Source organism: Leopardus geoffroyi, chromosome X (assembly GCF_018350155.1).
Source record: "Leopardus geoffroyi isolate Oge1 chromosome X, O.geoffroyi_Oge1_pat1.0, whole genome shotgun sequence".
NCBI classification, from domain to species: domain Eukaryota; kingdom Metazoa; phylum Chordata; class Mammalia; order Carnivora; family Felidae; genus Leopardus; species Leopardus geoffroyi.
Genome location: NC_059343.1, coordinates 81,093,747 through 81,121,444, shown reverse-complemented (window position 1 = coordinate 81,121,444; position 27,698 = coordinate 81,093,747).

Sequence of the window (27,698 nt, the reverse complement as noted above, 5' to 3'; positions counted from 1 at the left end):
AAACATTATGGAGGTTCATCAAAAAAATTAAAAATAAAAATACCACATGATCCAATAATTCCACTGCTGGGCATTTACACAAAGAAAACAAAAATACTAATTTGGAAAGATATATGCACCCCTATGTTTCTTGCAGCATTATTTACAATGGCCAAGATATAGAAGCAACCTGTGTCCATCAATAGTAAATGGATAAGGAAGATGTGATATATATACAAAATGGAATATTACCAAGCCATAAAAAGATGAGATTGTACCATCTTAGACATGGATGGACCTAAAGGATATTAAGCTAAGTGAAATAAGTCAGACTGAGAAAGATAAATACCATATGATTCAACTCATTAGTGGAATCTAAAAAAAGAGAGAGAAACAAATGAATGAACAAACAAAAAGCAGAATCAAACCTATAACTACACAGAACAAATTGGTTGTTGTCATAGGTGAGACAGGTTGGAGGTTGGGGAAAATGGATGAAGGGGAGAGGGAGCTACAGGCTTCTGGTTATGGAATGAAGAAGTCATGGGAGTAAAACTCACAGATGAAGGAATACAGTCAATGATATTGTAATAGTGATGTAACAGGACAGATGGTAGCTACACTTATGAACATAGAATAATGTATAAACTTGTCAAATCACTAAGTTGTACACCTAAAACTAATGTAACATTGTGTGCCAACTAACCAGAAATTAAAAAAATAAATAAATAAAAATTTAAAAATTTGGAAAAAGAAAAATGGTCAAGAGACTTGCATAAACATGCTACTAAAGAGAAAATTTAAATGGCCAACCACATTGGAAATAAGGGAGAAAAATTAAGCCTTAATGAGATACTGCAAAATAGACAAAATTAAAATTTTTACACTATTGTTGGCAAGAAACAGCACTACAGAAATTCTTAGGGTTGGTGAGAACACAAATTGATACAATCTTTTTATAAAGGTTGAATGGCATATGCATTTCTTCATCCCTTTACCAACACATTACACTATTTAAAAACAAATGAACAAAAATCTTTATCAGTTTTGTATGTAATACCTCCAGTGTTTCTATTATCAACAGCTACTTTTGAAAATTTGCTCAGGAGTTATGCAACTGTTTGTGGTCATTGGCCTTATCCATAGATTAATTAAAGCAGAACTGCATCTCCCCAAGATGAGGGGGGACTGTTTTTTTGGCCTTGGAGGAGTCAACCAATTTACACCAAGAACTTACTGTTAAATCTACTAGATAGATTTTCCACCTGTTCTTCCCTTGTTTCTTTTTTAAAAAACTTTTTAATGTTTATTTATTATTTTTGAGAGAGAGACAGAGAGAACGAGCGAGTGGGAAAGGGTCAGAGAGAGAGGGAGACACAGAATCTGAAGTAGGCTCCAGGCTCTGAGCTGTCAGCAGAGAGCCTGATGTGGGGCTCAAACTCATGGACTGTGAGATCATGACCTGAGCTGAAGTCAGATGCTTAACTGACTGAGCAACCCCCACGCCCCTCCTTGTTTCAATTAATTGCAAGATATTTGCAAATATTAAGATAGGACTTTATGTGGTTTGTTATATTTGACAATTTTCCAAGGAACAATCTTTCATGTTTGGGCAGAGAAAGCTTTCTTCTTCTTCTTTTTTTTTTAATTAATGTTTATTTTTGACAGAGAGAGAGAGAGAGAACATGAGCAGGGTAGGGGCAAAGAGAGAGGGAGACACAGAATCCGAAGCAGACTGCAGGCTCTCAATTGTCAGCACAGAGCCTGACGCGGGGCTTGAACACACAGATGGAGAGATCATGACCTGAGCCGAAGTAGGGCGCTCAACTGACTGAGCCACCCAGGAGCCCCCGGAGAAAGTTTTCTTAGTAAAAAAGTTGATCTGGGACCTATATTACATTTTGGGATGTTTTTTACTGGATTAAAAAAATGAAAGCAGCATATTTAGAAATGTGTATTCAGAAGGATGGGGTAATGAATATTAGCATCTCTGTGTTAGTTAGAGTTCTAGTAGGAAAAAGATAACACACTCAAAGGACAACTGAAGAAACATTGATTAAGGAAGCATTTACAAAGGTGTGAACAGGGTTATGGGAACCAACAAGGGATGGTGAAGTGCCTTGAGACTAATAACTTTAGGAAATGATCAGCACCCTAGACTTGAAGGGACAAGGGGAGAAAATGAGTTTACCTAAAACTGGAAAGAGGAGACTCCAGAATTTGACCCACAGAAGTAAGGCCAACTAATCTTTGACAAAGCAGGAAAGAATATCCAATGGAAAAAAGACAGTCTCTTTAACAAATGGTGCTGGGAGAACTGGACAGCAACATGCAGAAGTATGAAACTGGACCACTTTCTTACACCACTCACAAAAATAAACTCAAAATGGATAAAGGATCTGCATGTGAGACGGGAAACCATCAAAACCCTAGAGAAGAAAGCAGGAAAAAAACCTCTGACCTCAGCCACAACAATTTCTTACTTGACACGTTTCCAAAGGCAAGGGAATTAAAAGCAGAAATGAACTATTGGGACCTCATGAAGATAAAAAGCTTCTGCACTGCAAAGGAAATAATCAACAAAACTAAGAGGAAACCAATAGAATGGGAAAAGATATTTGCAAATGACATATCAGACAAAGGGCTAGTATCCAAAATCTATAAAGAGCTCACCAAACTCCATATCCAAAAAACAAATAATCCAGTGAAGAAATGGGAAGATGACATGAATAGATAATTTTCTAAAGAAGAGGTCCAGATGGCCAACAGGCACATGAAAAGATGCTCGAAGTCACCCTCATCAGGGAAATACAAATCAAAGCCACACGTGAGATACCACCTCACGCCAGTCAGAGTGGCTAAAATTAATAAACTGAGGGTTGATGGGGCTTGGAAGGAGGAGAGGGCATTGAGGAGGGCACCTGTTGGGATGAGCACTGGGTGTTGTATGGAAACGAATTTGACAATAAATTTCATATTAAAAAAATAATAATAATAAAATAAAACTGGAAAGGGGATCCATAATGAAAGGTCAACATAACGGGAACTGCCAAATCACAGCCTGGCAGAGAAAGAGTAGAGGGAATAAATAATCTGATTTTTCTCTCCTCCTATCTTCTTATATCTTGCCATGCCGCTTGCTCATTTTTTGGATCTGATGGGAAGCCCAAGGGCAAAGGAGCCCAGCTAATGTAGTCAATATAATTTTTACTCTTGAAACCCAGAGTAGAGCAGAGAGGGTGGATAATGAATGTGGAGTCGCAAATAAAAAATATCCAGTAAAGCCCATATACTAGGCATTTTATAACTGTTAACAGATTCAAGCTTTACAAGAGTCTTGTCAGTTACATTGGGATGCATGTGTCCTTTAAAAACAGTATACCTATATCTCTTGGATAAATACCTAGTAGTGCAATTTCTGGGTGGTAGGGTAGTTCCATTTTTAATTTTTTGAGGAACCTCCATACTGTTTTCCAGAGTGGCTGCACCAGATTGCATTCTCACCAACAATGCAAAAGAGATCCTCTTTCTCTGCATCCTCGCCAACATCTGTTGTTGCCTGAATTGTTAACGTTAGTCATTCTGACAGGTCTGAGGTGGTATCTCATTGTGGTTTTGGTTTGTTTTTTCCTGATGATGAGTGATTTTGAACATCTTTTCATGTGTCGGTTGGACATCTGGATGTTTTCCTTGGAGATGTGTCTATTCATGTCTTTTTCCCATTTCTTCACTGGATTATTTGTTTTTTGGGTGTGGAGTTGGATAAGTTCTTTGTACATTTTGGATACTAACCCTTTATCTGATATGTCGTTTCCAAATATCTTCTCCCATTCCATCGGTTGCCTTTTAGTTTTGCTGATTGTTTCCTTCACTGTTGCAGAAGCTTCTTATTTCGATGTGGTCCGAGTAGTTCATTTTTGCTTTTGTTTCCCTTGCCTTCAGAGATGTGTTGAGTAAGAAGTTGCTGTGGCCAAGATCAAAGAGGTTTTTGCCTGATTTCTTCTCAAGGATTTTGATGGCTTCCTGTCTTACATTTAGGTCTTTCATCCATTTTGAGTTTATTTTTGTGTATGGTGTAAGAGAGTGGTCCAGGTTCATTCTTCTGCATGTTGCTGTCCAGTTTTCACAGCAGCACTTGCTGAAGAGACTGTCTTTATTCCATTGGATATTCTTTCCTGTTTTGTCAAAGATTAGTCGGCCATACGTTTGTGGGTCCACTTCTGTGTTCTCTATTCTGTTCCATTGATCTGAGTGTCTGTTCTTATGCCAGTACCGTACTGGCTTGATGATTACAGCTTTGTAGTATAGCTTGAAGTCTAGGATTGTGATGCCTCCTGCTTTGGTTTTCTTTTTCAAGATTGTTTTGGCTCTTCAGGGTCTTTTCTGGTTCCATACAAATTTTAGGAATCTTTGCTCTAGCTCTGTGAAGAATGCTGGTGTTATTTTGATAGTGATTGCACTGAATAAGTAGATTGCTTTGGGTAGTATTGACATTTTAACAATATTTGTTCTTCCTATCCAGGAGCATGGAATATTTTTCCATTGTTTTGTATCTTCTTCAATTTCTTTCATAAGCTTTCTATAGTTTTCAGTGTATAGATTTTTCACTTCTTTAGTTAGGTTTATTCCTAGGTGTTTTATGTTTTTTGGTGCAATTATAAATGGGATCAATTCCTTGATTTCTCTTTTTGTTGCTTCATTGTTGGTGTATAGGAATGCAACCAATTTCTGTGCATTGATTTTTTATCCTGCGACTTTGCTGAATTCATCGATCAGTTCTAGCAGTCTTTTGGTGGAATCTTTTGGGTTTTCAATATAGAGTATCATGTCATCTGCGAAGAGTGAAAATTTGACCTCCTCCTGGCCGATTTGGATGCCTTTTATTTCTTTGAGTTGTCTGAATGCAGAGGCTAATACTTCCAATACTATGTTGAATAACAGTGGCAAGAGTGGACATTCCTGTCTTGTTCCTGACCTTAGGGGTAAAGCTCTCAGTTTTTCCCCATTGTGGATGATATTAGCATTGGGTCGCTCGTATATGGCTTTTATGATCTCAAGGTATGATCTGTCTATCCCTACTTTCTTGAGGGTTTTTATCAAGAAAGGATGCTGTATTTTGTCAAATGCTTTCTCTACATCTATTGAGAGGATCATGTGGTTCTTGTCCTTTCTTTTATTGATGTGATGAATCACATTGATTGTTTTGTGGACATTGAGCCATACTTGCATCCCAGGTATAAATCCCACTTGGTCGTGGTGAATAATTTTTTAAATGTATTGTTGGAACCGGTTGGCTAATATCTTGTTGAGGATTTTTGCAGTCATGTTCATCAGGGAAATTGGTCTATAGTTTTCCTTCTTAGTGGGGTCTCTGTCTGGTTTTGGAATCAATGTAATTCTGGCTTCATAGAAAGAGTTTGGAAGTTTTCCTTCCATTTCTAGTTTTTTGGAACAGCTTTAAGAGAATAGGTGTTAACTCTTCTTTAAAAGTTTGGTAGAATTCCCCTGGATACCCATCTGGCCCTGGACACTTGTTCTTTTGGGAGATTTTTGATTACTAACATATTTCTTTACTGGTTATAGGCTTGTTAAAATTTTCTACTTCTTCCTGTTTCAGTTTTAGTAGTGTATATGTTTCTCTGAATTTATCCATTTCTTCCCGATTGCCCATTTTATTGGCATATAATTGCTCATAATATTCTCTTATTATTGTTTTTATTTCTGCTGTGTTGGTTGTGATCTCTCCTCTTTCATTCTTGATTGTATTTTTTTGGGTCTTTTCCTTTTTCTTTTTGATCAAACTGGCTAGTGGTTTGTCAATTTTGTTAACTCTTTCAAAGAACCAGCTTCTGGTTTCATTAATCTGTTCTTTTTTTTTTTTTGATAGCATTAATTTCTGCTCTAATCTTTATTATTTCCCATCTTCTGCTGGATTTGGGTTTTATTTGCTGTACTTTTTCCAGCTCTCTAAGGCATAAGGTTAGGTTGTGTATCTGAAATCTTTGTTCCTTCTTTAGGAAGGCCTGGATTACTATATACTTTCCTCTTATGACCACCTTTGCTGCATCCCAGAGGTTTTGGGTTGTGTTGTTATCACTTTCATTGGCTTCTATGAATTTTTTAATTTCCTCTTTAACTGCTTAGTTAGCCCATTCATTCTCTAGTAGGATGATATTTAGTCTCCAAGTATTTGTTACCTTTCCAAATATTTTCTTGTGGTTGATTTCGAGTTTAATAATGTTGTGGTCTAAAAATATGCATGGTATGATCTTGATATTTTTGTACTTGTTTAGGGCTGACTTTTGTCCCAGTATGTAGTCTATTCTAGAGGACATTCCATGTGCACTGGAGAAGAATATATATTCCTCTGCTTTGGAATGAAATGTTCTGAATATACCTTTTAAGTCCATCTGGTCCAGTGTGTCATTCAAAGCCATTGCTTCCTTGTTGATTGTTTGATTAGATGATCTGTCCATTGCTGTGAATGGGGTGTTGACGTCCCCTACTATAATGATATTACTATCAACGAGTTTCTTTATGTTTGTGATTAATTGATTTATATATTTGAGTTGTCCTACATTTGGTGCATGAATGTTTACAATTGTTAGGTATTCTTGGTGGATAGACCCCTTAATTATGATATAATGCCCTTCTTCATCTCTTGATACAGTCTTATTTTTTTTAATTAAAAAAATGTTTTTATTGATTTTTGAGACAGAGAATGAGCAGGGGAGGGGCAGAGAGAGAGGGAGACACTGAATCCGAAGCAGACTCCAGCCTCTGAGCTGTCAGCACAGAGCCTGATGTGGGGCTCAAACTCACAGACCTGAGCTGAAGTCGGATGCTCAATCGACTGAGCTACCCAGGTGCCCCTATTTTAAAGTCTCCATTGTCTTATATAAGTATGGCTACTCCAGCTTTCTTTTGTTGACCATTAGCATGATAGATGGTTCTCAATCCCCTTACTTTCAATCTGAAGGTGTCTTTAGGTCTAAAGTGTGTCTCTTGTGAATGGCATATGGATGCATCTTGTTCTCTTATCCATTCTGTTACTCTATGTCTTCTGTTGGATCATTGAGTCCATTGATGTTTAGAGTGAGTACTGAAAGATTTGAATTTATTGCCATTATGTTGCTTGTAGAGTTGGAGTTTCTGGTGGTGTTCTCTGGTCCTTTCTTGTCTTTGTTGCTTTTGGTCTTTATTTATTTGTTTTATTTTTTCATGTTTTCTCCCCTCAGAGAATCCCCCTTAAAATTTCTTGCAGGGCTGGTTTAGTGGTCACAAACTCCTTTAGTTTTTGTTTGACTGGGAAACTTTTTTCTCTCCTATTTTGAATGACAGCCTTGCTGGATAAATAATTCTTGGATGCATATATTTCTGAGTCAGCACATTGAATATATTCAATATTCAATGTTCTTTCTGGCCTGCCAATTTTCTGTGGGTAAGTTTGCTGCAAACCTGACCGGTCTTCCCTTGTAGGTTAAGGACTGTTTTTTCCTTGCTGCTTTCATGATTCTCTCCTTGCCTGAGTATTTTGTGAATTTGACTATGATATGCCTTGTGGATGGTCAGTTTTTCTTGAATCCAATGGGAGTCCTCTGTGCTTCCTGGATTTTAATGTCTGTGTCTTTCCCCAGGTTAAGAAAGTTTTCTGCTATGATTTGCTCACATAATGCTTCTACCCCTATTTATTTATCTTTCTCTTCTGGGACCCTTATGATTCTGATGTTCCTTTTTCATGAGTCACCGATTTCTCTGATTCTTAAATCGTGCTCTTTTGCCTTAATCATCCTCTTTTTTTCTGCTTCATTATTCTCCATAAATTTGTCCTCTATATCACTGATTCTCTGTTCTGCCTCATCCATCCTTGCCACCGTGGCATCCATCCGTGATTGCAGCTCATTTATAGCATTTTTTATTTCATCCTGACTAGCTTTACTTCTTTTATCTCTGCAGAAAGGGATTCTACTATTTTTAACTCTAGCTAGTATTCTTATTCTCGTGATTCTATACTCTGGTTCAGACATCTTGCTTGTATATGTGTTAGTTAAGTCCCTGCCTGTCGTTTCTTCCTGCTCTTTCTTTTGGGGTGAATTCCTTCATTTTGTCATTTTGAAGGGAGAAAAGGAATTAATGAGGTAAAAAAAATTAAAAAAAAAATAAAAAGAAAGTCACACACACACAAAAATCGAATAAATGACGCTAGATCCTAGGTGGGAAAAAAGGGGAAAGTAAAAAAAGGAAATTGTTTGAAAATTTGAAAAAATTAATACACTGAAGTAGGCTAAAATGAAATGATAGAAGTAAAATTGAATTTGAAAATATTTACACAAAAGTAAAAATATAATTGAAAAAAATTAAAGAAAAATATTTTTAATAAAAATTGAAAATAAAAATGAATTTGTTCTCTTTCCGTATTCAATAAAAAGAAAAGAAATGAAAAAGAGAAAAAAAAGAAAAAAAGAAAGCAAATTGAATAGATGCACCAGTGAACAAACTGGAAAATGACTGAAATTACTGTTTTCCCCTAGAAGTCAAACTATGAAGTGCTTTATAGTCCATAAACTAAGCAGGTGGAGAGACTTGTGTTCTTGTAGAGCTAGGTTGGCCCAGTTGGAATGGGCTTAGTGTAATGGCTCTGTTCTCCAGTAGATGGCGTTGCTTAGCTTATTAGTATGGATTGTTGTGGAGCTTGTAGGTGTGTATGCGGTGAAAATGGTGTCATCCAGCTACCCAGTCTCTAGTATTGGAACTCTGTTCTCCACAGTCAGTAATTGCACCCCTTCCTTTGTGTCCAGCTTCTTTACACTCCCCATTTTTACACTGTCTGTGACCAAGCCATCAGGTTGCCAAGCGGCACCTTCCTCCTGAGTTGTATCTCAGATGTGTCTGTGTTTCCTGACCCCTCACTTCTGAAGGACTGCAGCTTTGACACATTCTGTCTCTCTGCAGTAGCGTCTCACTGAGCACTGGCTGGGTGCTGGCTACACCTAGGAATGTTTGTGGGACCATGCTGCTGTCAATACCCAGAGACTGCGGCAGGGTGCCAGCCCACCACAGAAAATGTTCATGAGTGTAGCAGCAGTGTTTCAGGGATTATGGAAAATCACAACCACATCTCACACCAGGCTTCATTCACCCTTAACGACCTTGTTCCAGCACCAGTGAATGTGGTTCTCCTAGGTCCACTGGGGCCTTGCCTTTGGGGGACCCACAAAGCCTCTACCAGGTGTTCTCCCAGCAGGGGAACTGCCTCTCCAAGTGTGGCCTGAAGAATTCCGGGCTCCACTATTCTCCTGGGGATTCTCCCTTCCCACCAGAGCACCGCCAGGTATCGGGCTGTGGAGTTTCAGACTCTGTGCTCCCCCTGTTTATAGTATTAATGGAATTTAAACCCTCTCTCCTTTCTCCCTTTTTAGTTCAGTTTCTGTGGCTGTTTCCACTTTTCCACTTTCTCTCCAGCTGCTTTTGGGGGTGGCTTTTCCTGTATTTCCACCCCCCATCTCCGTCCTCTCTCAGCATGCAAAAGTGGCTTCCTGTTCTCCATGGCTTCTCTCTCCCCCAGTTCACCTCTCTGCGCTGCATATCTGCTGAATTCTGTGGTTCAGGTTGTGCAGATTGTTGTGTTAATCCTCAGATCAGTTTTCTAGATGTGTAGGATCGTTTATTGTTCTGGCTGTATTTCATGGATGCGAGACACACAAAAAACTTCCATGCTGTTCCGCCATCTTGGCTCCTCAAACTATTCATTTATTTAATTTTTTAAAAATTTTTATTTATTTATTTTGAGGGGGGAGAGCAGGGGAGGGCCAGAGAAAGAGAGGGAGAGAGAAAATCCCAAGCAGGCTCTGTGCTATCATCACAGAGCCTGATGTTGGGCTTGATCTCATGAACCATGAGATCATGACCTAAGCCAAAATCAAGAGTTGGACATTTAACTGCCTGAGCCACCCAGGTGCCCCATCACCACTCATTTATATTTTGTCCAATGAGGCTGCTTTCATGCTACAAAGGTAGCGATGAGTAGTAGTGACAGAGTTTGAGTGGCATACAAATCCTAAAATATTTACTATGTGGCCTTTCCCAGAAAAAGTTTGCTGGTACTTGGTTTAGAACTACAGGATTAGTCATTTAACAAATAAGTGCTTACTCTTTATGAAACCAAACTCAGGAAACAACTTAGTTCTATGATTTTCAAGTTTCCTTTCATTTGTTGAACCCCCCTTTTCAAGTAAAATATTACCTTACCCAAATAGTAATATTGATAAAGCAGAACTGCTCTGATCAGTGTCATGATGCATATAGGTGTCCAAGAGTCTCACACAATTGGCTTTCCTGTTGGTCTTTCCTTTTGCCTTCTCTTTTGGTGGTTCTTGAAGTATTCATAGCTCTATAGGCCTATGAAATCCAAGGCCCCAATGGAATGTCATTTGAAAGTTATTGGTGCATTTCATCCCTTTTACAGAGAAAGATAAAGGCCCAGAAAAGTTAAGTAATTTACTGTAAATAATCCAGTGGCATGACTGAAACTATCATCCAAGTATCTGGATTTGAGTGTATATGGGGTAAGGTGGTCCTGATGTTCCTATAAATAAAATTTATACATAAGGTCAGCTTTCTTTGTAGATGAAGTTTCTTCTGACCAAAGTCAACATAAACTGTCTATATTGGAAGTACATTTATAAGTAATGTAGTTCAAAGCTTCCATTGCTTCTACTGAAGAGAACATATGGGAATAAAGTAATTTTCTCAAGATAAACAAGTGAGTTGCTGAAAAAGCTAAAATTTTGGTTTCTTTTAGTGACATTTACCTTAAGCCAGGCTCTCTCTGATCCCACTATAAGTATGCTTATCTTTGAAAGCAAGTTGCCCACTAAATCCTCTTTCAGAGTATGAATAAGCAGAGAAGTAATATATTAGCATTTAGTTTATCAGAAATGAGCAAGTCTTTAACCTCTTTGGTATCGCATTAGTGACTGGGTGAGAGTATGGTTAGAAGGGAACAATTAAAAAGCTACTTAAAGTTAGTCAGGAGCTGTCCTTACATGTAAGGTTATAAACTATGAATGTTTAAGCCAGCTCTTAATTACTCAGGAATAACCACCCAGACTTCTGGTTAGCCAGACCACACCTCTCTTTTGCTGCTTACTTTCCAGGTATTTTTCTAATATTTTAATAGCTGATTGATGTATGATAAAAGCATTGTTGAGAGACACTATAATAATTGGCTCGATATATGTCTTGTTGCCATCTGTGGATATATCCTTTCTCCATTAGTTTGGCCATTGAAGAAAGGGCCATTTGATGTTTTGCCAAGGCAACACATGCTATAAGGGTAATTTAAAGATTCTCTTTGCCAATAATCCTTTTTTGCAGCATAGAATTAAGGATGTTTACTGGGTGTGCAGATCTAAGTGCATTTATATGTATCCTCAGAGTTGTGTTGACTTTGAACAACATGATTACTTTATGTTCACAAACAGGGTAAGTTTTTTCTCCTTAAGGGACCTAGGATAACTAACTCCAATTTCATTGGAACTGTTGGGATTCCATGATTTTAGAATCCAAGAATTGTTTTACTTCCAGCTATTCTGGAACAAGCCTTGAAATATTGCCAAATGGATGCTGGTTGGTAATGTGGCCATTGCTGGCATAGTAGATACTTTGATCATCCTGACTGACAAGTTTCTTTTCTGAGGAAGCTGAGAAGATTACTTAGGAAAATGGCTACTACATGACTGAATGGTAGGCTCTCAACTCCGAAAAATTTTTGTTGGATATATGCTGAAAGAGGGTCAGATGTTATAAAAGTTGCCTTGTGAATCCACTGTACTTTTCAGATATTATAAGAAGGGTTGGAAGGGCCCATCCGTCAATTCTAGCAATAAGACCGGGCCTGTAAACTTGGTTTATGGACATTCAGTAGGAGTCACTTGCATTTTTGTGTAAGGTAGATTATTGGCAGTGGAGTGAGCTGTTTGGAAGGGTTCCTGGGAGAGAAACAATTCTCTTATTTTCTTGAGATCACTGGATCTTCAATGGAAAGTTTTTTGTATGTTATATATTCTTGGTAATATGATATAGTCAAATTGTTTACATGCATTTTATTCTTTCCTGTGACAGTTGTCTTTCTTAATAAGTAGTTTTACATAATGAAAAACATTATAAACCTAAAATTGGAGACACAATCAGACAGACTTGAGCTTTCTTTGGAGAACATCTGACTATCTTTTAACAATCACCTGACTTCTTCAGAGTCAAGCAATAGTCCCCAACTTGACTGTACTCTGTATATAATCAGACTATTACAACCTTTATTTAGTCACCAATGTCTGGAATTAAATTCACTATCTGAATTCTGTACTTCATAGAGTGATCAGACATGCTAGTTTGCCTGTGGACAGTTATAGTTTATACCTGCTGTAATTATTAAGATCTGCCACTTTTAACCTAAAAAGTATGGTTATCCTGTTACCATCACCACGTAAATGAATTTTGGATGTCCTCCACATGCCAAATACTGTACTGGCTGCTGTTCTATGGGGCCATCTTATAACTAAATACCCTATTTTTCTGGTTATCCTTTCCACCACTGTATGGCAGAAGGGAGCAAAGAATGACAAGCTGACAGGCTATAGTCACTGGCAAGAAACTCTACTATTCACTAGCTTTTAAGAGAAACTTCACTGCCTCAGAACAGGGCAATTCATGGAAGCTCTTTCTTTTCTAATATTGTTTCCAACCTGAAGTGCAACTTTGGTTTCAAAGACTCTGCATTAAGAAGACTCCCAATTGTTCCAAATATCTTTGAAAGATGACATAAAAAGCCCCTTTCCTGCCTATTTCACTCCCAGTACTACCTCATTTTAGGTTTCTGATTTTTTTTTTTCATTTTGAAAACTTCTTGGCCATCCATAAAGCTAATGTTCTCCAAGTTTCTAAAAATTCTCTTTAGGAGAAGTGTTTGCAAAAACAACAAAACAAGCCTTGATCTGTCACCAGTGCAGCTACGAAAATCTTGACCTGCCTGAAGCTGTGTTTTTTTAATGTTTATTTATTTTTGAGGGAGTGGAGAGGCAGAGAGAGAGGGAGGCAGAGGATCTGAAGCAGGCCCTGCACTGTCAGCACAGAGTCTGATTCTGGGCTTGAACCACGAGATCACGACCTGAGCTGAGGTCAGACGTTTAACTGAGTGAGCCACCCAGGTGCCCCTGGAGCTGTGTTTTTAAAAAAATATGTTATGTCACACACACATGTAAACATATACAAGCCAAACACACATACACACATGTGCACACACACACACACACACACACACACACACACAACAAAAGTTCATTTCTCTTTTGGGCCTCTGAGAGTAAACTGGGACATTTTTATAAAGACTACTTTAAATCAGGATAATATGGACTCTTCCTGTGTTAGTGGTAACTATTTTTTTTTATTTTATGCAGTACATTTCATCCAAATGCTCTGTCTTCCTTGGTTAGTAAGCTCAGCTTATATAGAATAGCTCCAAGTAGATAAAGTATAGAAAAGGTTTCTGAAAAACACAAACCTCTTCACCTATATGAGGTAGTGGTATCATTGTGGACTAAAAGGGATCTGTGATGACTGCAATGAGGGCAACCTGGATAAACTCTTTAGCTTGGTACCGAGAAAGGCAAAGATTCACATTTGGGGCAGTGATGTTTAAGGCAGATACTTCTGGCATCTTAAAATGTTTTGCATAGATGGAATGTGAAGTTCTTTTTGTCCTTTCTGTCTCTCTCTCCCTCTCCCCTTCTCTCCTTCTCTCCCTCTCTGTCTCTCTTTCTATGTAACATCAGCCATAGTTGAATCCTCAAATACTGGAAATGACCAACATTTGGACATAATAGATTGGAATTCACTGGGATTTGGATTGAGGAGTAAACCCACCAAGTTTTAACAGATCCCTTTAACATCTCTTAGAAGTTCTTCTAAAATGGGTGCTCAATACAGTGGATTTTTAAAGTTTATTTATTTATTTATTTTGAGAGAGAGAGAGAGAGAGAACACAATTTGGGGAGGGGCAGAATCACAAGCTGGTTCTGCACCATTAACACACAGCCTGATGTGAGGCTCGAACTCACGAACCTGTGAGATCATGAGTGGGACACTTAACCGATTGTGCCACCCAGGCACCACTACAGTGGATCTTATAGCAGCACTTTCAACAATTGCCAAATTATGGAAAGAGCCTAAATGTCCATCAACTGATGAATGGATAAAGATGTGGTTTATATATACAATGGAATACTACTTGACATTGAGAAAGAATGAAATCATGCCATTTGCAGCAACATGGATGGAACTGGGAGGTATTATGCTGAGTTTAATGAGTCAGCCTGAGAAGGACAGATATCATATGTTTTCACTCATATGTGGAACTTGAGAAACTTAACAGAAGACCATGGGGGAAGGGAAGGGGAAAAATAGTTACAGAGAAGGAGGGAGACAAACCATAAGAGACTCTTAAATACAGAGAACAAAGTGAGGGTGGATGGGAAGGTGGGGGAGAGGGGAAAATGGGTGATGGGCATTGAGGAAGACACTTGTTGGGATGAACAATGGGTGTTGTATGTAAGCGATGAATCACGGGAATCTACCCTAAAAAACAAGAGCACACTTTACACACTGTATGCCAATTTGACAATAAATTATATTAAAAAAAGATAAAAATGCTCAATGTCAAAAGTATTGCTTAAAATGTTTCTGGAAGTACCAGCAACTATAATTACATAAGTAAATAAAATGGAATACATACTTTAAAAAAAAAGACAGAGCTTTGAATGTGGCTCTAAAGAGATGGCAAGCCTGGGCAAGAAAGGATTATAGGATGCATAATTCTAGGAATTTTAGAGTTTGAGGGGATTTTAGGTACAACCTACTTGACTTTGATTGCAATATACAAATAATATTAAAAAATCAAAACCTGAGAAATAAGATAGGCTTGCTAACTTTGAATTTTTCCAAGTAAAGGCATTATTAAAGAAAACTATTACCATTTCTATTATCACCAGGTAATAAAATATTGTCTTATACCAATAAGTCCATAGGTTCAGAATTTGAAAAATTGAAATTTATCTTAATTAATAACTTACTTTATTGTCCTTATCTCATTTTTTGCTCAGGAATGACTGATAAATATTTTGTCACTGACTAGTAGTACTTGTCTATGAACTACTATTTTTTTTTTAATTTTCATTTATGCTTTTATTTTTTTTTATTTTTTATTTTTTTTATTATATGAAATTTATTGTCAAATTGGTTTCCATACAACACCCAGTGCTCATCACAAAAGGTGGCCTCCTCAATACCCATCATCCACCCTCTCCTCCCTCCCACCCCCCATCAACCCTCAGTTTTTTCTCAGTTTTTAACAGTCTCTTATGCTTTGGCTCTCTCCCACTCTAACTCTTTTTTTTTTTCTTTTTTTTCTTTTTTCCTCCCCCTCCCTCATGGGTTTCTGTTAAGTTTCTCAGGATCCACATAAGAGTGAAACCATATGGTATCTGTCTTTCTCTGTATGGCTTATTTCACTTAGCATCACACTCTCCAGTTCCATCCACGTTGCTACAAAAGGCCATATTTCATTTTATCTCATTGCCACGTAGTATTCCATTGTGTATATAAACCACAATTTCTTTATCCATTCATCAGTTGATGGACATTCAGGCTCTTTCCATAATTTGGCTATTGTTGAGAGTGATGCTATGAACATTGGGGTACAAGTGCCCCTATGCATCAGTACTCCTGTATCCCTTGGGTAAATTCCTAGCAGTGCTATTGCTGGGTCATAGGGTAGGTCTATTTTTAATTTTCTGAGGAACCTCCACACTGCTTTCCAGAGCGGCTGCAACAATTTGCATTCCCACCAACAGTGCAAGAGGGTTCCCGTTTCTCCACATCCTCGCCAGCATCTATAGTCTCCTGATTTGTTCATTTTGGCCACTCTGACTGGCGTGAGGTGATACCTGAGTGTGGTTTTGATTTGTATTTCCCTGATAAGGAGTGACGCTGAACATCTTTACATGTGCCTGTTGGCCATCCGGATGTCTTCTTTAGAGAAGTGTCTATTCATGTTTTCTGCCCATTTCTTCACTGGGTTATTTGTTTTTCGGGTGTGGAGTTTGGTGAGCTCTTTATAGATTTTGGATACTAGCCCTTTGTCCGATATGTCATTTGCAAATATCTTTTCCCATTCCGTTGGTTGCCTTTTAGTTTTGTTGGTTGTTTCCTTTGCTGTGCAGAAGCTTTTTATCTTCATAAGGTCCCAGTAATTCACTTTTGCTTTTAATTCCCTTGCCTTTGGGGATGTGTCGAGTAAGAGATTGCTACGGCTGAGGTCAGAGAGGTCTTTTCCTGCTTTCTCCTCTACGGTTTTGATGGTTTCCTGTCTCACATTCAGGTCCTTTCTCCATTTTGAGTTTATTTTTGTGAATGGTGTGAGAAAGTGGTCTAGTTTCAACCTTCTGCATGTTGCTGTCCAGTTCTCCCAGCACCATTTGTTAAAGAGGCTGTCTTTTTTCCATTGGATGTTCTTTCCTGCTTTGTCAAAGATGAGTTGGCCATACGTTTGTGGGTCTAGTTCTGGGGTTTCTATTCTATTCCATTGGTCTATGTGTCTGTTTTTGTGCCAATACCATGCTGTCTTGATGATGACAGCTTTGGAGTAGAGGCTAAAGTCTGGGATTGGGATGCCTCCTGCTTTGGTCTTCTTCTTCAAAATTCCTTTGGCTATTCGGGGCCTTTTGTGGTTCCATATGAATTTTAGGATTGCTTGTTCTAGTTTCGAGAAGAATGCTGGTGCAATTTTGATTGGGATTGCATTGAATGTGTAGATAGCTTTGGGTAGTATTGACATTTTGACAATATTTATTCTTCCAATCCATGAGCAGGGAATGTCTTTCCATTTCTTTAAATCTTCTTCTATTACCTTCATAAGCTTTCTATAGTTTTCAGCATACAGATCCTTTACATCTTTGCTTAGATTTATTCCTAGGTATTTTATGCTTCTTGGTGCAATTCTGAATGGGATCAGTTTCTTTGTCTTTCTGTTACTTCTTTGTTAGTGTATAAGAATGCAACTGATTTCTGTACATTGATTTTGTATCCTGCAACTTTGCTGAATTCATGTATCAATTCTAGCAGACTTTTGGTGGAGTCTATCGGATTTTCCATGTATAATATCATGTCATCTGCAAAAAGCGAAAGCTTGATTTCATCTTTGCCAATTTTGATGCCTTTGATTTCCTTTTGTTGTCTGATTGCTGATGCTAGAACTTCCAGCACGATGTTAAACAACAGCGGTAAGAATGAGCATCCCTGTCGTGTTCCTGATCTCAGGGAAAAAGCTCTCAGTTTTTCCCCGTTGAGGATGATGTTAGCTGTGGGCTTTTCATAAATGGCTTTTATGATCTTTAAGTATGTTCCTTCTATCCCGACTTTCTCAAGGGTTTTTATTAAGAAAGGGTGCTGGATTTTGTCAAAGGCCTTTTCTGCATCGATTGACAGGATCATATGGTTCTTCTCTTTTTTTTTGTTAATGTGATGTATCACGTTGATTGATTTGCGAATGTTGAACCAGCCCTGCATCCCAGGAATGAATCCCACTTATCATGGTGAATCATTCTTTTTATATGCTGTTGAATTCGATTTGCTAGTATCTTATTGAGAAATTTGCATCCATATTCATTAGGGATATTGGCCTGTAGTTCTCTTTTTTTACTGGGTCTCTGTCTGGTTTAGGAATCAAAGTAATACTGGCTTCCTAGAATGAGTCTGGAAGTTTTCATTCCCTTTCTATTTCTTGGAATAGCTTGAGAAGGATAGGTATTATCTCTGCTTTAAATGTCTGGTAGAACTCCCCTGGGAAGCCATCTGGTCCTGGACTCTTATTTGTTGGGAGATTTTTGATAACCAATTCAATTTCTTCGCTGGTTATGGGTCTGTTCAAGCTTTCTATTTCCTCCTGATTGAGTTTTGGAAGAGTGTGGGTGTTCAGGAATTTGTCCATTTCTTCCAGGTTGTCCAATTTGTTGGCATATAATTTTTCATAGTATTCCCTGATAATTGCTTGTATTTATGAGGGATTGGTTGTAATAATTCCATTTTCATTCATGATTTTATCTATTTGGGTCATCTCCCTTTTCTTTTTGAGAAGCCTGGCTAGAGGTTTGTCAATTTTGTTTATTTTTTCAAAAAACCAACTCTTGGTTTCGTTGATCTGCTCTACAGTTTTTTTAGACTCTATATTGTTTATTTCTGCTCTGATCTTTATTATTTCTCTTCTTCTGCTGGGTTTAGGCTGCCTTTGCTGTTCTGCTTCTATTTCCTTTAGGTGTGCTGTTAGATTTTGTATTTGGGATTTGTCTTGTTTCTTGAGATAAGCCTGGATTGCAATGTATTTTCCTCTCAGGACTGCCTTCGCTGCATCCCAAAGCATTTGGATTGTTGTATTTTCATTTTCGTTTGTTTCCATATATTTTTTAATGTCTTCTCTAATTGCCTGGTTGACCCACTCATTCGTTAGTAGGGTGTTCTTTAACCTCCATGCTTTTGGAGGTTTTCCAGACTTTTTTCTGTGGTTGATTTCAAGCTTCATAGCATTGTGGTCTGAAAGTATGCATGGTATGATTTCAATTCTTGTATACTTATGAAGGACTGTTTTGTGACCCAGTAGGTGATCTATCTTGGAGAATGTTCCATGTGCACTCGAGAAGAAAGTATATTCTGTTGCTTTGGGATGCAGAGTTCTAAATATATCTGTCAAGTCCATCTGATCCAATGTCTCATTCAGGGCCCTTGTTTCTTTATTGACTGTGTGTCTAGATGATCTATCCATTTCTGTAAGTGGGGTGTTAAAGTCCCCTGCAATTACCACATTCTTATCAATAAGGTTGCTTATGTTTATGAGTAGTTGTTTTATATATTTGGGGGCTCTGGTATTCGGCGCATAGACATTTATAATTGTTAGCTCTTCCTGATGAATAGACCCTGTTACTATTATATAATGTCCTTCTTCATCTCTTGTTACAGCCTTTAATTTAAAGTCTAGTTTGTCTGATATAAGTATGGCTACTCCAGCTTTCTTTTGGCTTCCAGTAGCATGATAAATAGTTCTCCATCCCCTCACTCTCAATCTAAAGGTGTCCTCAGGTCTAAAATGAGTCTCTTGTAGACAGCAAATACATGGGTCTTGTTTTTTTATCCATTCTGATACCCTATGTCTTTTGGTTGGCGCATTTAATCCATTTACATTCAGTGTTATTATAGAAAGATACGGGTTTAGAGTCATTGTGATGTCTGTATGTTTTATGCTTGTAGTGTTGTCTCTGGTACTTTGTCTCACAGGATCCCCCTTAGGATCTCTTGTAGGGCTGGTTTAGTGGTGACAAATTCCTTCAGTTTTTGTTTGTTTGGGAAGACCTTTATCTCTCCTTCTATTCTAAATGACAGACTTGCTGGATAAAGGATTCTCGGCTGCATATTTTTTCTGTCTAGCACACTGAAAATCTCGTGCCAATTCTTTCTGGCCTGCCAAGTTTCAAAAGAGAGATCAGTCACGAGCCTTATAGGTCTCCCTTTATATGTGAGGGCATGTTTACCCCTTGCTGCTTTCAGAATTTTCTCTTTATCCTTGTATTTTGCCAGTTTCACTATGATATGTCGTGCAGAAGATCGATTCAAGTTACGTCTGAAGGGAGTTCTCTGTGCCTCTTGGATTTCAATGCCTTTTTCCTTCCCCAGTTCAGGGAAGTTCTCAGCTATTATTTCTTCAAGTACCCCTTCAGCACCTTTCCCTCTCTCTTCCTCCTCTGGGATACCAATTATGCGTATATTATTTCTTTTTAGTGTATCACTTAGTTCTCTAATTTTCCCCTCATACTCCTGGATTTTTTTATCTCTCTTTCTCTCAGCTTCCTCTTTTTCCATATCTTTATCTTCTAGTTCACCTATTCTCTCCTCTGCCTCTTCAGTCCGAGCTGTCGTGGTTTCCATTTTGTTTTGCATTTCATTTAAAGTGTTTTTCAGCTCCTCCTGACTGTTCCTTAGTCCCTTGATCTCTGTAGCAAGAGATTCTCTGCTGTCCTCTATACTGTTTTCAAGCCCAGTGATTAATTTTATGACTATTATTCTAAATTAGCTTTCTGTTATATTATTTGAATCCTTTTTGATCAGCTCATTAGCTGTTGTTATTTCCTGGAGATTCTTCTGAGGGGAATTCTTCCGCTTGGTCATTTTGGATAGTCCCTGGCGTGGTGAGGACCTGCAGGGCACTTCCCCTGTGCTGAGGTGTATAACTGGAGTTGGTGGGCGCGGCCGCAGTCCGACCTGATGTCTGCCCCCAGCCCACCTCTGGGGCCACAGTCAGACTGGTGTGTGCCTTCTCTTCCCTTCTTCTAGGGGTGGGATTCACTGTGGGGTGGCGTGGCCCGTCTGGGCTACTTGCACACTGCCAGGCTTGTGGTGCTGGGGATCTGGCATATTAGCTGGGGTGGGTAGTTAAGGTGCACAAGGGCAGGAGGGGCAGGCTTAGCTCGCTTCTCCTTAGGTGATCCTTTTCGGGAGGGGCCCTGTGGCAGCGGGAGGGAGTCAGATCCGCTGCCGGAGGTTTGGCTCCTCTGCAGAAGCACAGAGTTGGGTGTTTGCGTGGAAGGAGGAAGTTCCCTGGCAGGAACTGATTCTCTTTGGGATTTTGGCTGGGGGATGGGCGGGGGAGATGGCGCTGGCGAGCGCCTTTGTTCCCCATCAAACTGAGCTCTGTCGTCTGGGGGCCTCAGCAGCTCTCCCTCCCTTTGTCCTCCAGCCTTCCTGCTTTCCGAGCAGAGCTGTTAACTTATGACCTCCCAGACGCTAAGTCGCGCTTGCTGTCGGAACACAGTCCGTCAGGCCCCTCCGCTTTTGCCAGCCACACTCGGGGGCTCTGCTTGGCTGGCGAGCTGCCCCTCCGCCCCGGCTCCCTCTCGCCAGTCCGTGGAGCGCGCACCACCTTGCCGCCCTTCCTACCCTCTCCCGTGGGCCTCTCGTCTGCACTTGGCTCCGGCGACTCCGTTCTGCTAATCCTCTGGTGGTTTTTTGGGTTATTTAGGCAGGTGTAGGTGGAATCTAAGTGATCAGCAGGACGCGCGGTGAGCCTAGTGTCCTCCTACGCTGCCATCTTCCCTCCTCCCTCTGAACTACTATTTAGTAACAGTTTAGTCCAACTATATTCATTTTACAGTTGAATAAACGAAAGCTCAGAGAGGGAAAGGGATTTGCTTATGGACCTTCAGTTGGTTAGTGATAGAGGTGAGGCTAGAAAATGGATCTTACAAGTTTTCTTCATGATTGTCCATAGTCCTAACATAGAGCATGAGGTGAGAAGGATTTATATATATATATATATATATATATATATATTATAATATAAAATATATTATATTATATTATATTATATAAAATATAAATATATATATATATATATTACAGTCCATATATTATGACAAAATTTTAAATAGAACATGATTATTTTTTCTTACAGCAGACACTAATGCAAGCTCTAGCCTAGTGAATTATCTGGAGCAAACTACATAAGTTTAGGGCTGTTCCTGTCTGTATAAAGAGACGAATGTGATTTGAGATATACATCTGGTTGCATGAGTTTAATTTATTCTTCCATTATCCAGTTGACTTTATAAGAATAAGCAGAGGAATAAGTTAAATACAAAGGATGATTTCCTAAACCAAAATGTTGTGAAAATTATTTAAATTGTAGTAGTGTCTAAATGAAACCTTGCCAGGGGCTTCAGCACAATTTTTTTTTAGCACAAAATTTTTTGTGAAGAGGCTGATTCTTCACATCACTTTAAAAATTTGTGCTGCTTTAGAGTCAGTCAGTAAATTCAGTTGCTATGTGGAGCCTCAAATGCACAAATTTACATTGCATAACAAGTGATTCTATATGTGCCACCTTTATCTAGGAAATCATGAAGAGGCACACATCCTCACTTCATTATTAGTATTCACACAACAACGTACAAAGCACTGATAGCTTAGTGCTGTCAGCTACCCAATTTTTCAAGTCCAAGACTAGATTATGTAGCCAGGTATGTACACCAAGTTACAGATTAAAAGGTTCAGGGTTCAGAGAGTAGAGGTGGACTGAGAGAGGCATTTCTTTTCAGCATAGTCTGTTGTCCATGTGAGAGTATATGAAGGATTCCAGAAAAGGTTCAATATCCAAAAATAATGGTAATCCTGTCCCCCTAGTGGCTCATTCCTTTGGGATAAGAACGTGTTTTTTCCTTATCAATAGATAGCTCCCAGAGAAGGGAGGAGGAAAAGCACAATATCAGCTTTCAGCACTTTAGTCTAGATTTTGTTCACAGACTTTTCAGGGAATAGTTGAGAAGACAGCTGAAGAAAGTAAATTATTGAAGTAAAGAGGAAAGGGAGGGAGGTCTAAGGGGGCTGTTTGAAGAGAGAAAGGCTATGAGATGCTGTAATTTCTCTCCTCATCACCATAGTGATAGAAGGCTCCATTTAGGAGCCTGGCTAGGGGTTATGAGGGTAGAAGGGAATCCTTAAAAGGCTACAAAGGCTATATTGGTACCACCCATATTCCATTACCAAATGATTTCCATTATCTCAAAACACTATTAGGAAATTCCATGTACTCACTCATATTTACAAGCAGGGAAAGAAATAGGGCCTCATAGGAAGGTCTAAATGGCTTCAGAAAGGGTTATGTGATCTTGGAGTGAGAGTGGGAGGTGCGTTGTATAGGGAGTAATATTGATATTGATAGAAATAGAAATGTGCACAGGGGTGCCTGGGTGGTTTAGTTGTTAAGCATAGGACTCTTGATTTTGGCTCAGGTCATGATCTCACAGTTTGTGAGATTGAGCCACGTGTAGGGCTGCATGCTGACAACTCAGAGCCTGCTTGAGATTTTCTCTCTCTCTGCCTCTTCCCTGCTAAATGCGCACTCACTCTTTCTCAAAATAAATAAACTAAAAAAAAAGAAATCTGCCAAAGAGGTAGCCAACCATTTATTCATAGGCCGGTGGGTTAAATGGTGCCTGGTGCTTTATAGTTTATGAAATATGTCTACATCTTACAGTTTATCATATACTGTTTCATTTAATTATTACTTCATGTGATAGCCAAGGCGGGCATTATTATTCTTATCCTGCAGATGAGAAAACGAAGATTACTTAACTTCAGGTGACCTACCCAAGGTCAAAAGTCTAATATGTGGTTGAACTGGGTCTAGAACCCAGGTATTCTGAATCCAAATCCTGTGTTTTCCCAGTAAATGTTGTTAACATTCGGTTTTCTGAAGCCTTAATATTTTTTACAATTCGAGGATCCATTTACTCACTAAATATTTGACCGCATATTTTGCATAAAATTCTATGCATAGAATCCACCCTCACAAAGGTATTACATAAATACTTTCTGAGTAAATGAATAGTAATTGCCAGAGGAATAGGAAAAGCTAGATTATTTAGGAATCAGAGAAACAAAATCAGAGCATCGTCACAACCTGTAGGCATTTCTCAAGACATCTCCCCCAACAACTGACTCCAAAAAATAATTTGCTCTTAATATCCCTAACAGTGAGTGTACAATTTCTGTTTACATTTTTCCAGTGATGGGGTGGGGATTGAGCAGGGAACTCAACCATGTATGTGGTGTGGGCATGTTGGATTCCATGTATATTAGACTCATTGGTGGGACTTTTTCAAATTACATACACCTTGTATATGTACCATATACCACTCCTTACCCCTGTTCCTTTCCTTCAGCCAAGAGATGCTACATTCCTTGACACAAAATTTTCTGTTCTCAGTTCAAGTGTCCCCATGTCCTTCAGCTACCTATCATATACTATGTTTTCTGTGCTACTTCACCACTTTAGTTTATTTATTCTGAACTCTATCTAGTTTGTAAATGTTTCTCTTAAAATGTTGAAAAATAGAGTAGATTTATTTTTAATTTTTTGAGGAACCTCCACACTGTTTTCTAGAGTGGCTGCACCAGTTTGGATTCCCACCAACAATACAAATTATGGAAAGAGCCTAAATGTCCATCAACTGACAAATGGATACAGAAATTGTGGTTTATATACACAATGGAATACTATGTGGCAATGAGAAAGAATGAAATATGGCCTTTTGTAGCAACGTGGATGGAACTGGAGAGTGTGATGCGAAGTGAAATAAGTCATACAGAGAAAAACAGATACCATATGTTTTCACTCTTATGTGGATCCTGAGAAACTTAACTAAAGACCATGGGGGAGGGGAAGGAAAAAAAAGAGGTTAGAGAGGGAGGGAGCCAAATCATAAGAGACTCTTAAAAACTGAGAACAAACTTAGGGTTGATGGGGGGGTGGGAGGGAGGGGAGGTTGGGTGATGGGTATTGAGGAGGGCACCTGTTGGGATGAGCACTAGGTGTTGTATGGAAACCAATTTGACAATAAATTTCATATTTAAAAAATGTCAAAAAATAATACCACAGATGTGATTGGACTGGGATAGGGTACTATGAGTCCATCGCTTTTTATGAACTGGAAAAAGTACTTCTTTTAGTGTACCTTTAGATTGCCTTTGCATCTTTAGCAGTCACATCCCACTGCTGGCTCATATTGATCTTGAGGCCAACTAAAATCCTCAGGTTTGCTTCACAAAACTGCTGTCAGGACCAGTCTGTCCCTATCGTGTATTTGTGAAACTGATACTTTGAACCTAGATTCTGGATTTAAAACATATTTCAGTTAATTGAGTCTTTTTAGCTTAGACATTTTATTCTGGTTTATTGAGTTCGTTTTGAAACGTAATTTGAATCGTAATCGTCCATCCTATTGACTATTCCTTGTGAGCTTTGTGTAATACTCACATTTTGTAGGTTTGCCTTCTGTATTCATTTTGGCTGGTATAAATTTTTCTGTTTAAAGGCATAGTGAGATTAAAGAAAGTTTCATGGAGGAAGTAGATTTTGTGTTAGGGTCATGGTGGGGATTCATTTATGCTCCAAGGACATGAGATTTCCCTGATTGGGAGAAAGTCTCAAATGGGAGCTATTTGTTCATTCCTTCTTTCTTTCCTTCTTCATTCATTAAATATTTACTGATCTCTCATCATATCCTCAACACTGTCTAATATGCTGGGAATATGCAAATTGTGGTAACTGCCATTAGAAATCTTACTTTGGTTGGCTAACTCTAAAATCTAGCTCATAACTGCTACACCACATTGCCAGAGAAAGCTAACTTTCCAAATCATATGTTTACTCTTTTTGTATCTGTGGAAGATCAAATACAGTTATTTTCAATTTTATTCAACAAATACTTATTTACTAAGCATTGTACTTGTGCCAGCTACTAAGGTACAATGGTGAAAAAGAAACACATGGTCTTTATTTTATTGAGCTTACAATTTAATACAGATTATTAAACAAGCAAATAAACAATTATAATCACCGTGATATGATGTGTTCTTTGACAGGGATAGTGCATGATGTTCTAATCTCATATAGCAGTATCAACCAACCAAGACTTGTGGAGAGGGGGTGGTCAGGGAAAGCTTTTTCATGGATGACATTTTAGATGAGATCAGAAATATCGTTTAAAAATTTTAAGTTTATTTATTTATAAACAGAGACAGAAAGACAGAAAGAGTGAAAGTGGGGCAGAGGCAGAGAGAGAGGTAACATCTCAAGCAGGCTCTTCACTGACAGTGCAGGGCTTCAACTCACAAATCTATGACATCATGACCTGAGTCGAAGTCAAGAGTTGGACGCTCAACTGACTGAGCCAGCCAGGCACCCCAAGATCAGAAAAATTATTAAGCATAAAACAGAGTAAAACAAGTGAAGTAGCAGGGTAAGAATATTCCAGGCAGAGGGAATAGCAGATGTGAGGTGTTGGAGGAATGGAAGAGTACAGAACATTGGAACAACTGGAAGATGTTTTTTGGGCCAGAGCAGAGAGTGAGGGACTGGGGATTGTTATTAAGTAAATTTGGTCTACATACCAAGTTTAGGCTACTAGGTTGTAATATGACCCTCTCTTTATTTCTAGACAGCTGCTATAGAAGACAGATTGCTACTTATACACTGCTCTATAGCTTTGAGGGCAAGGTGTCATAAATGATTTACCTTTTCCTAAAGGTTTAATGTCTGGTTGCAGCTGTAACGAAATTAGAGATATCCTTCACTTTTCCAAGTACTTTACTTTCTTCTAATGTTTCCTTTAACACATGGGATCTTTTTAAAACATATTTTTATGAATTGGCCATTTGACTCAATCTTGCTAAGCTGGTTGACCCTGGGGATGAAGCTCATTCTTTATAAGCACTGCTTCTGCTTACCCTGTGGAAATTGCTTTATGGCAAAAATAAGCCCATTGTGATTAAAAATAAATGAAAGGTATGACTGTGCAGTACATGCACATTAAATATTTCAGTGTGGGGGCAAGAAACTCAGGTTTTAATACAGTATGAGGTAAATCAATCTAATTTGACTCTTGGCAAAGTGTTTGAAAGGGAACAGATTTTTGTGAAAACAGAAAAAGATGTGAAGAATACTTAAAAAATCTGCTTGAGGTATGACACAATGAAGATGTTCTCAGAAATCATGGTTAAAATAAAGGATTCTGGAATTTGGGTAGATGTGTAAGGCAGGTGAATTGAAGGGTTGATTAGGTGCATTTGGTTATTTGGGGAGAAAAATTTTATGTTCAGTTAAAAAATGTGAGGTTTGTTTTTGTGAAGATTGTTCTCCCCTGGCAAAGCACATTTGAAGGTCTTTGAGAATCTAAGGCCTTATTATAGCTAGTAAATCTTATATCTGGAACATAGCTTGTGGCTACATCTTTCTTGTGTCTATGGTTGGAACATAGTTTGTGATATGCTAGGGAAAATGCCACAGTTGCATTTATGCTAGAGTACTAATTCGGGCTTATCTCTAAATGGAGGATAGAGAATTCCCTTACTTTATATGTGAAGGTATTAAATAATATACTAATAATGATAGCAAAGATTCATTGAACACTTAGTATATGCCAGACACTATACCATATAATTTACATGTATGATCTCATTTAGCTCATACAATTCTATTTACTAGGTATTTACTAACAGTATTATCCTCATTTTACAGGTGAGAAAACCAAGGAACAAAAGATAAGTATGTTATCCAAGATGTCACAACTAGCAAGGGGCAGAAGTGGGGCTTTTCCAAGTCTTTCCAATGCTAGGGCTCATGTTGTTAAATATTATGTTGTCCTTTCACCACCAAATCCCAGAGGAAGGGATTCTTGAGATGGTGTGGAATCTTCTTTTAGTCCATAGGTCAGTAGTACTGCTGAAAATTGTCACTTCCTTTCTCTGCCTCCCACATAGCTGAGCGGCAGCACTTGACATTGGAAAGGGCATAGGTTTTGCATTCACACAGACCTAGTCCAAGCCTTGCTTTACGACTTAAAGCTGTGTGAGCATAAATAAGTGACCTAACCTCCCTGTCAGTTGGAAAATCTATAAAGTAAAGGCCATGATGTCTACTTTGCAAGGCTGTTGTAAGGATTAAATGCAATGAGACAAACAAAATGTGTAACACAGAGCCTGTTGGGTCACAGGTACCCAATAATGCTGGCTGTTTCGGTAATTAGAAGTGGTCCAATTATACTACTGATTTGTCAGATGTTCTG